This window comes from Dermacentor silvarum, chromosome 9, assembly GCF_013339745.2.
Source record: "Dermacentor silvarum isolate Dsil-2018 chromosome 9, BIME_Dsil_1.4, whole genome shotgun sequence".
Taxonomy (NCBI): Eukaryota; Metazoa; Arthropoda; class Arachnida; order Ixodida; family Ixodidae; genus Dermacentor; species Dermacentor silvarum.
Window position 1 is genome coordinate 69,890,184 of NC_051162.1, and position 9,756 is coordinate 69,899,939.

Below are 9,756 nucleotides of genomic sequence, written 5' to 3' on the forward strand. Positions count from 1 at the left end.
TAGAGAGCTTTACACAACTGTTCTCTATAGCGTCTCCAAGCATAATAAAAGAAGTGAATGGAGCACCGAGCTTATATTTGCGTTACGGCGATAGCATTGCAGCAAAGAGACCGACCAAACCCTATAACTGGTGCGTAATATCAGTACTTGCATACTGTCTTCCCCGCCATTCGAGCTATTATACTTAGCCGATAAAAACTTTCCTAGTGTTCTGGCTCTTTGAGGCGGAAGCCAGCGCATATTTTGAAGAAACGCGAGGCATAGTATGCGCGATCTGCGGGAAAACTTTAAGTGCGAAGATTTAGAGGCGTTGTACCAAAATTATCGGAGCGTGATTTACTGAACATTAAAATGCTTTACAAGCATCCATAAAATTCGGCCCGCTCTCGTGGGAGAATCAAATCAGGTGTCGTGTGCAAATTTGCCAAAAAAAACGGGGTGGGGACGAGTCGTACATATTGACTGACCGTCGTGAAAAAGTTGAGGTTCGTGTGTTCATTAGTGACTGCGCCGCAAGTCGCTGAAAGGAAACTTGAGCTCTTTCTTTCTTACTCCGGTAGCATTATTTGTTCAAGTTACATATAGGCCCTCTGTTACGCTAAGGGTGTGCCAAGTTATTTAGAAACGCGGAAATTCAGCATGGAAACTGATCTGGGTGTGGCGTCGCTGATTACTGCGAAACGCACACTGTGTTTACGCGAACAGCACGTTCTTCAAACGCCAGTCATATTTCTGTTTTACTCCAGCCATGGTAGCTTTGCGGCTTTGTCGTTTCGCTGCTAAGCTCGAGGTTGTGGCTTCGATCCCGGCCGCGGCAGTGGCTGCAATTCCGTGAGGGCGAAATGCAAAAAACATTTCTATACTTACATTTGCAGTCAAATCAGTTCTGCTGAATCCTGCAAGGTGGAGGGAGTATCTTGAAAGAGAATAAAATTGCCATCCACCCGAATGTAGCACGTAGCATTCACGATACACCCTCCACCTTACGCGATTCCGCAGAACTGATGTGCCATATTCTGTGTCCATGTGCATGGAGTTGTCAGTTAATTCGCCCTATAGCCCTGCGATCTGCTAGCCTCCTGATTAGCTCAGATGGTAGAGCGACTGCTCCGGAAACGCGTTGCTCCCGTTTTTGATTCCCGTACCAGGACGAATTTTTGACAACGGCGAAGCGTCCTGAGAAACACGATTGTATTTCCTTTATAGCTATGTGCTACATTACGGTTCAATGACAACTTTTCCCTCTTATATTTACGTGCATGTTAAATAGAACCATGTTTTGGGAACTATTCCGGAGTCCCCCGCTACTACGTGTCTCATAAACAAATTTTAGATTTTTCTATTCAAAAGTGCTGAATTTTTACAAAAACTAAGTTTCATTCTCTGAGCCTGAAATGTTCAATCATGTCCTGGTTCTCAATATAGCCATCCGCACCCAATGTATTAGAGCACTTGCAAACGTCATTACTGCAGTCAAGATAATAATGCCAAAATGCCACTCCCCGACAAGAGCGCCTGTCGGGTGGACACCTCTAATAACAGAGAATATTTATTTTCTCTGCTCTGTTTGCGCGAAACTAAACGCATATCTTCGACATAATGTTTCACAACTTATACAATTATAGCGCTGCCTTAGCGACAACTGCTGCCGCTGCACAACTAGTATTTTTGTGAACTAGTATTCTGTAATTTTTTATCCTTGCTTCCGATTTTTCCGGCTTCACATTGTGAGACAGTAAAAGTAAGCGCGGCTGCTGTGTATGAATGCTGCTTGTACGTCATGGTAACTGGCGCGTATAAATCCTCACTACCATGAACCTCTCATCCACTGCGAGGGGGTTCGTGTTGAATCATAACTACTGGCGTCTGGCAAATAGGCTTCTAGTACTATCGAATTGTGTTTGATGCCGCTTATGCGGTTTCGCTGAATTTGATGTATGACCTACCTGGATTCAAATTCATTTTCAAGGGTGTTTTGGGGGAAACCACGTTCGCTGTCGTGACACGCCGCCCAAGGCTGTCAGCAGCTTGCCAGCAATGCCGCCGTGGGCCAATCTCGCTTTCACTTTTGACGCCGTACCACAATGTATTGCAAAAGCAACCGCTTAATATCATTAAATACGTACTTTTTATATCGTTTAACCTACTGCACATCGTAGGTAATCAAAATAGGCTCATATCAACGCCGTATACGGACGTTTACGGGTGACTTGGGTAGCGCAGCACCGAAAACTTGACGCTGATTATGAGCCTAGTATCGCCGGATGGTTTGTGGTCCTAGGATGTCACGAAATATAAGTCACTGATTTGTGGTAAAACACGTTCCAGCCAGTGCTAGAATTGCCGGTGCCAAAAATTTGCTACGACCACCTGGCCGGCGCAGTGTTGACTTTCCCTGTAAGTTTAGGTCAATGTCACCGTAGCATAGTTTGGGCCTTCCATATGATTTATAGGACACAAGGATTAAAATTTGTACAATTGATTCGTCTTTTATAAAAGTGACCCGGCAGATGAAACATTCCCTTTACTTTGGCATTGCCATAAAACAAAAAAAGTGTTAGCTTCTCAAAAGTGCGGCTTACCATTACTTACCAATTTCAACAGTTCATTCATCGTAGTTGCAGCTTTATTACCCCTAGCAACGAAAGATAGATCAACCTTTAATGTGACCATAATGAAAACAAAGCATACAGATATTGAGTTGAAACAAGTAGCAAGTTGATAAAAAGCCCAAAGCAGATGTTCATGCCTGGATTCATGGGGAGCGAACGTACGTCGGAGAGAAAACGCGCGTTCTGCGCCGTGCTCCCTGAAGGGTTGGGTTTCCTCTGTTACAATCACCATATATAGAGAGCATACGCGACATCAACTGTGGCGCGAAATGCCGTGGGGGGATGGGAGCGAGAGAAAGGAAGGCAACGTTTAACTGCGGCCCCAAATGCGTATTTATATAAAAAAGTTGTATAAACTGTATCAGCTGTATAAACTTGTACACGCAGCAGCACCGGCAACACGCAGAACTAATGTCGACGCCGTCGGCGTTTTGCCCGCGTTCGCTCAAAATGCGTGCGGCGTTGGTGACTGTTGCCGGAGCCTCTGATATAAATAGGCACTTGGTGCCGCAGCTAAAGGTCGCCTCCCTTCCCTCTCCCCCCCCCTCCCCCACGGCCTCTCGCGTGTCGGAAGAAGGCGCGTTTGCTCTACATATATGGTGATTGTAAAGGAGGAAAGAGACGCCTACTTCTGCAGCCCTTCAGGGAGCACGGCGCAGAACGCACGTTTGTTCTACGCCGTGCGTTCACTCCCCGTGAAAGCGCGCGCCCCTCGCGCCCTTTCACTCGCACATACAGCGTTTGGCGCGCGGCGACGATTTCATCTCCACTGACGTCATACGGAACCTCACGGCGACGGCGACGGAGACGGCAGAAATCTGCTTTTGAGTGTCCATATAATTGCTATCGCAATAAAACGTTGCGAGGCGAGAAGGTACGTAAGATTTCCGACGCTGCTCGACGAGTGTCCCACTCTGATCTCGTTGAAAACCTCCGAGCCGCCCCGAGAGGCACCGGCAACAGTCACCAACGCCACGCGCGTTCGGTGCGAACGCGGATAAAACGCCGACGGCGTCGACAACAGTTCTGCGCGTTGCTTATGCTGCTGCATGTCCAAGTTTATACAGCTGATAAAACTACTATCCTTACTCCGTATAGGTCTCTACTAATTTGCTATCGCAATTGATGCTTCGCTTTTCGCATGAAACTGCGACAATTTTATACCAATATCAGGCTATGGCGACGATGAATGTGCGCACTAAGCTGTTCATGATTTACATAAGGAAGATAAAATAAAGTGCAACACGTCATAACAACATCTGAAAGTGAGGAAGGCGGAATCCACATATTGCACTCACACACGTGTTTTTTTTTTCAGGGAAGTTTAGTTTCACAACTTTAAGATACCTTATTTGTTGCATTTGCGCAGTACCCCCAAGGCTCAATGCTTGTTCCGAGACGACTACGTTCCGGCCATAAAGGTCAATCCAACACGTGAGAAAGAGAGGACTGATAAGTGTAGCAATTTTTTGGATGAGGGCCAGAAACTCATGGCTACTGAGGTGGGATAACTTGTTGCTTGATTCCTGATGCTCAGTATTTTACGCTTCGCAGTGGTTTTGTCACTACGCGAATAGAGACCCAGTTGATAATATTCACATGCGCTACTGCGCGATGCACGTTTGTCTAAATCAGATTGCGGTACTACTGATTGTCAGAAAGAGCATGACGAGCTAGCTGGACATACTAGGGCTTCTCTCTTGTTCACGGTTCCATCACCGCACGGGTGTCTACATTTCCCCGGTCATGATAAAAGGATAATGTGCTTGTACACGCTGTTCGCAATAATGACAAGGGCATCAATAATTAGCTTTAAAGCCATGGACATAGTCTATTATTATCTGAAGTTTTATACCGACCGATGCACAAACTTATATAAACAGAACCACTGCAGCACCTCCATCTAAAACTGTACAGTCGCCGTTACCCTTACATAGAACACGGGAAGGACAGCTGGCGGAGCGCTCCGGAGCTAGGCAGCGACGTCTAACGGTACTTTCTGGGTCCGAACGTGTCCACCAGCTACTGCTAGACGTCGGACCCAGCAGGTAGCGTTAGACCTCGCTGGATGCCTGCGGAGCGCCCCGGAGGCCGCCGCTCCCGCGCTCTACACAAGGGTGACGCCGACTGTACATTTTCCTCTGCAATTGACAATACCGCGTTCGGAAACTATGATCAATGAGAACAAATTTGAAGCGTTTCTTGCCCCTTTTGCGGGCTGATCCCGATGGTAGCGCAATCTAAAAATGTAACAAAGGTGGTGATGACGACCCTTAATGTCTACGGAGAAGTATACACATCCTGTGGGTAGTCTTTCTGAAAGAATTCCAACATGACCCGTGGTTTTGTGACATCGATCCCCAGTACCAACAAATGCATCTGCAAAAATTTGCCTAGTAGCCTTAGCCGATTGACGCGTTTCGAAAAAATTGCCTTTCAATAGCATAAGTCCATGTGCCTTATTTCTGTAAAAAAACAAGGTTCGACTGGCACATTTAAACGAACTCAATGAATAGGCTAAAAATGTTGATGCTTTGTTCTTCGCCCTCGTGGGTGCGACTTCCTTCAGATCTTTAAAACGTCCAACTGCATCTGGCGTGCCTCTCTTTGTACAGCTGCTTGGGCACAACAAAAACACACCCTTGTAGTCCGACTGAGGTAGCTTAACGTTCGCCCCTCTGAGTTCTGTCACAACTGGCCGCAGATGTGCCGTCTTGCACAGCCTGAGTTTCTTGGGTAGCCTTTCAACTCCGGGTAGAGTGCAGCAAATCATATCCTTGATTTTTATCGGCAGCTGTTGTCTTAATAAGGCGTAGCATCGCCGACATATCAAGTCTTGCATACGTGCAAAATATGCGACCATGCTTCAGGACCTGCTACACTACACGACGGGCGCTACTACTGCCAAGAGCCACAACCGCTTGCGCTGTTAAGCTGTTGATTGGTTTGGTCATCGGCAACCATGCGAGCATGCAACGCAAATAGAACTGAGCACTCCCAAAAAATTAGAAAGACTTTCGATATGCGGGCAACGGATACTACGTTGGTTATTTCGCCACCCATTTTACTAAAACATGGTGAGACAGATTCCTTGTAATAGAAAGCAAGTGTCACGCTAACATTGCCATTTGCCTTTGTCGTTGTTTTGTGCGGCCAACATATTTGGAGAATTGATTTTTTCGACATTTAGCAGTGATTATAATGTCACAGTCTGTAATCTGGAAAGAAGAGGACATGATTTCTGACATGGGAGACAACGAAGAAGATTTTGGTTTTCGCTTATCTACGCATGCATTAAAGCCCAACTGTAAATGCTAGTACACTTCCTTCCCGTAACATCATTGGTTTAGGCGCTGCGTAGTCACTTGCGCAAGACGAAGCTCCGGAGCGGACGTAACCTGGCCGCCATGTCATCCGAAGGGGATTCTTCATCCGCGGCTCCGTTTATGCCACTGACGATCATCTTATCCCAGCCCAACGACCCAGGCATGTTTTCTGGGATTGACAGCGTTGACGTTGATGACGTCGATGGCCAACCCTACACATATGGCCGACAGTTAGAACCGATCACCATGCCCTTTGCTCGCTTTCTTCCCTCAAGGATCCCACCGGACGCCTCGGTAGTTGGGCTCTACGCCTTCAGCAATACACATACACTGTGGTCTACAAGTCGGGTCGTTTACATCAACACGCCAACTGCCTGTCTCATCAACACGTCGATGAACCGAACATTTTAGTGGATGCCGCATTGATCTACGTTCTCTCGTTTTCCGCCTTCAAAGAAATTGGGGCTCAACAACGACACGATGAATCGTTACGGCAGCTTATCGAACGCCTGCTCTCTGACCCGTCTGACCCATCCCATCACATGTTCGTGCTACAAAATGACACCCTGATTCGCCGCAACGTTCACCCAGATGGGCTCGAGCTGCTAATCGTCATTCCATCACATCTTCAGCGGACTGTACTCCAGCACCTGCATGACATCCTCACCGCTGGACACGTTGGCGTGTCTCGGACATATGACCGAGTCCGGCGACGACTTTTCTGGCCCCGTTTCAACCGCTCTGCCCGTCGTTATGTCGCTACGTGTGAGTCGTGTCAACGCCGAAAACCACGGGCTGTACATCCTGCTGGTCTACTGCTGCCTCTGGATATATTGACCGACATTTTTTTTGCGTTGGCGTTGCTTTTCTCGGCCCCCTCCCTATATTAAATGGCGGAGACAAGTAGATTACCGTCGTTACGGACGATACCACCTGCTATACAATTACAAGAGCCCTTGCCACCAGTTGCGCTACAGACGTCGCTGACTTCTTGCTTCACGACGTTATCTTACACCACGGCGCACCTCGTCAACTTCTCACTGATCGCAGACGATACTTTCTTGCCAAAGTCATCGACGACTTACTTCGATTTTGCGCTACTAAACACAAGCTTACCACACCCTACAATCCTCAAACGAACGGTCTTACTGAACGGGACAATAACTGACATGCTCGCAATGTATGTTTTCTCTAATCATCGTGACTAGGGACACTGCTCTACCATTTGTCATGTTTGCGTACAATTCCTCGCGCCACTACACAGCTGGCTACTCGGCCTTCTACCTTCTGTACGGCCGTGAACCGTCCTTGCATTTCGAGACCCTGCTATCACCACACTCGAATCGCCGACAGAGTACGCTCGTGGTGTCATAGTCACAGCGACCCAAGCAGGCCAGATTGCCCGTCTTCGTTTCTCTGCTTAACAGTCACGTAAGAATTGCCGTTACTATCAGCGTCACCGTGACCTCGAATACGAACAAGGTGCTCTTGTGCTAGTTCGGTCTCCATCGCGACGTGTCGGTCTTTCGGAAAAACTATTTTCGCGATACAATGGCCCTTATCCCATCCTCCGCCAAGTGACGCCTGTCGCATATGAATTGTCTCCACTGGATGCTACCGTACCTTTAGCCGCCTGAAACCGTTCCTTTGTCGCAGTCTGTAACCTGGAAAGAAGAGGACATGGTTGGTGGCCTGGGAGACGACGAAGAAGATTTTGGTTTTCGCTTCTCTAGCGCAGCCAATAAAACCCATCTGTAAATACTAGTACACTTCTTCCTTCCCGTAACATCACATTGCATAGCGATCAACTAAACTGGATAGTTGCATGGAGCGCTCTGCCATATCGAGTTTTCTCTTTAGTGGATTGTGCGCGAAATGACGCTTTTTTCTTAACGAAAGAACAATTCGCCAAGCAGCCCAAGCAGCTTATGTGTAACTGTTCGATTTACCCCGAATACGATGCACTTTCTTTAAGAATGAATCTGCAAAAACAAAACAAAAGCTATGCCGAAGGCAGTGACAGTAACCCAGTACGCTACACCTTTATAATATTGTTTGTAGTTGTTTTACGTTTAATTTAAAAGAAATTAATAATGTATATGGAGCTAAATGTTGGTAATTTGAAACGCTGCAGCTTTTAATTTGTGCCTTCAACGTTTTACCCAGCAGACCTACGGATACTGCTGGTTTTCGTGCTACACTGACCTCTCGTCTTCATTTGTCCTGCCGGAAAAGGATGGTACACCCTGCAACGGCGGAGATCCCTCAATGGTAGTCATTTCTTTTATCTGACGTCCCATCTCCTTCCCAAACTCTTAAGCCTAAGCACAAAGCAAGTGAAATTTCTGTAATTGGTACGTTTGCCATGCACCGTAATGTTGAACAAAGCATAGGCCATGTGAAAATAACACTCTTGGAGCTTTTGTGTCAATAGATGCACCAGGTCGATGCCACTAGCTTTTTTACTAAAATGTATTTACCTAGTCACTTTGTAATCACGTTTATTTCTTGTTACAACTTTTTTGGGTAATGATGTTCTGCCACGCAATGGGCAACTTGATATGTGTTAAAAAATGGTAGATCTATATACAAAGATGAAGCGCGAATTGCCTAGACCTTCGCCGAAATTAAAATTTACAGGCATGTTCCAGTGCGTGAACGCGGGTCACGGGCAAGCGAATGGATGCCGTGAAGAGGCGCGAACGCGGTGTTGGTCTTGTCCGAATGCAGGCGCCTTCTTCTTCCGGCGCTCGCTTGCCTACAGGCCAATTAGCCGGAAAACACAGCAAGGCAAATATAAAGCGCTGACCGCGAACTCAAGCCCTTACAGGAGGCACTGATCTAATAATTCCTGCGATTGAAATCATCTTGAATGGACACCTCAGAGACCATCCAATAAGAAGCGTTCTTCCTTCCCGTAACATCATATGGCAGCGCAATCAACTAAACTGGATAGCTGTATGGATCGCTCTGGCATATCGAGTTTTGTCTTTAGTGGATTGGGCAGTGGAACATGCCTGTAACTCTACCTGCATGATGTGGCTCCTGCATGCAAAGCAGCTAATATTTATAGAGAAAAATTTGAAAGCGCCCAATCTTCGCTGTTCTAGGAAGGGCACAGCGCGGCCTTTATAGCAGCAAACAAAAGCAAAATTAACATTCCCATGCTGAGTACATTTAGAATCGAGCTTCCTAAGATGACACGGATGGTACCAAATTGCGTTACAGCAAGACACTGAGAAGGCGGATCTCGTGGAGAATAATAAAGTCGAAGTACTGACATAGTTCGGGCGTTTTCGTAAAATAATACAAGAAAGTGAAGGTGCGATTTTTAGGTACAATATTCTCAACGATCATAACGAAGTTCAAAGAGCCAAATCCACTTAAAAATGCGTGTATTGGAAGTTGTTGAGAGAAGTTTTAATGGAAGGATATTCTTCTCTAAAATGTGTGTCTAGAGGTCATTGAGAATTCCTCAATCAATTTGTTTTGTTCTGGAAACGTTAGAGTGGATTAAGAGCGGGCAAAGAAAAAGCTTCCTCATGGTTGTAATGAAAAGTGGTAGAAGAACGTCCCTGGAGCCACAGTCGCACAAGAAAACGTGTGTTCTTCAGGTCAGAAACTGCTTTCCTTAGTAATTTTATCTATGTACGTGTAGATACCTCTCGCCTCCTATCAGTGGGGTGGAGAAGGAGAATAACCCGGCATTCAAGGCAGCGTATCTGAAGTCAAGGTACACAGAAAAAGATAAAACGATGTTTATCATTATATCAGGTATAAGTAAAACGTTCGAGCTGCCAACTGTTTCAGATATGTGT

At 46.4% G+C, this 9,756-nt stretch overlaps 1 long non-coding RNA gene across 1 annotated transcript in view; it reads left to right on the forward strand.

Annotated features, from left to right (window-relative positions):
* LOC125940010 (uncharacterized) overlaps window positions 1-8,209 on the forward strand; it is a 29,210-nt gene extending 21,001 nt beyond the window's left edge. Inside the window, exons 6-7 of the long non-coding RNA XR_007463236.1 lie at window positions 3,982-4,114; window positions 8,108-8,209. This is a non-coding gene — a long non-coding RNA (uncharacterized LOC125940010). The remainder of the gene's footprint in view (window positions 1-3,981; window positions 4,115-8,107) is intronic.
* Window positions 8,210-9,756: the final 1,547 nt, after the last annotated feature.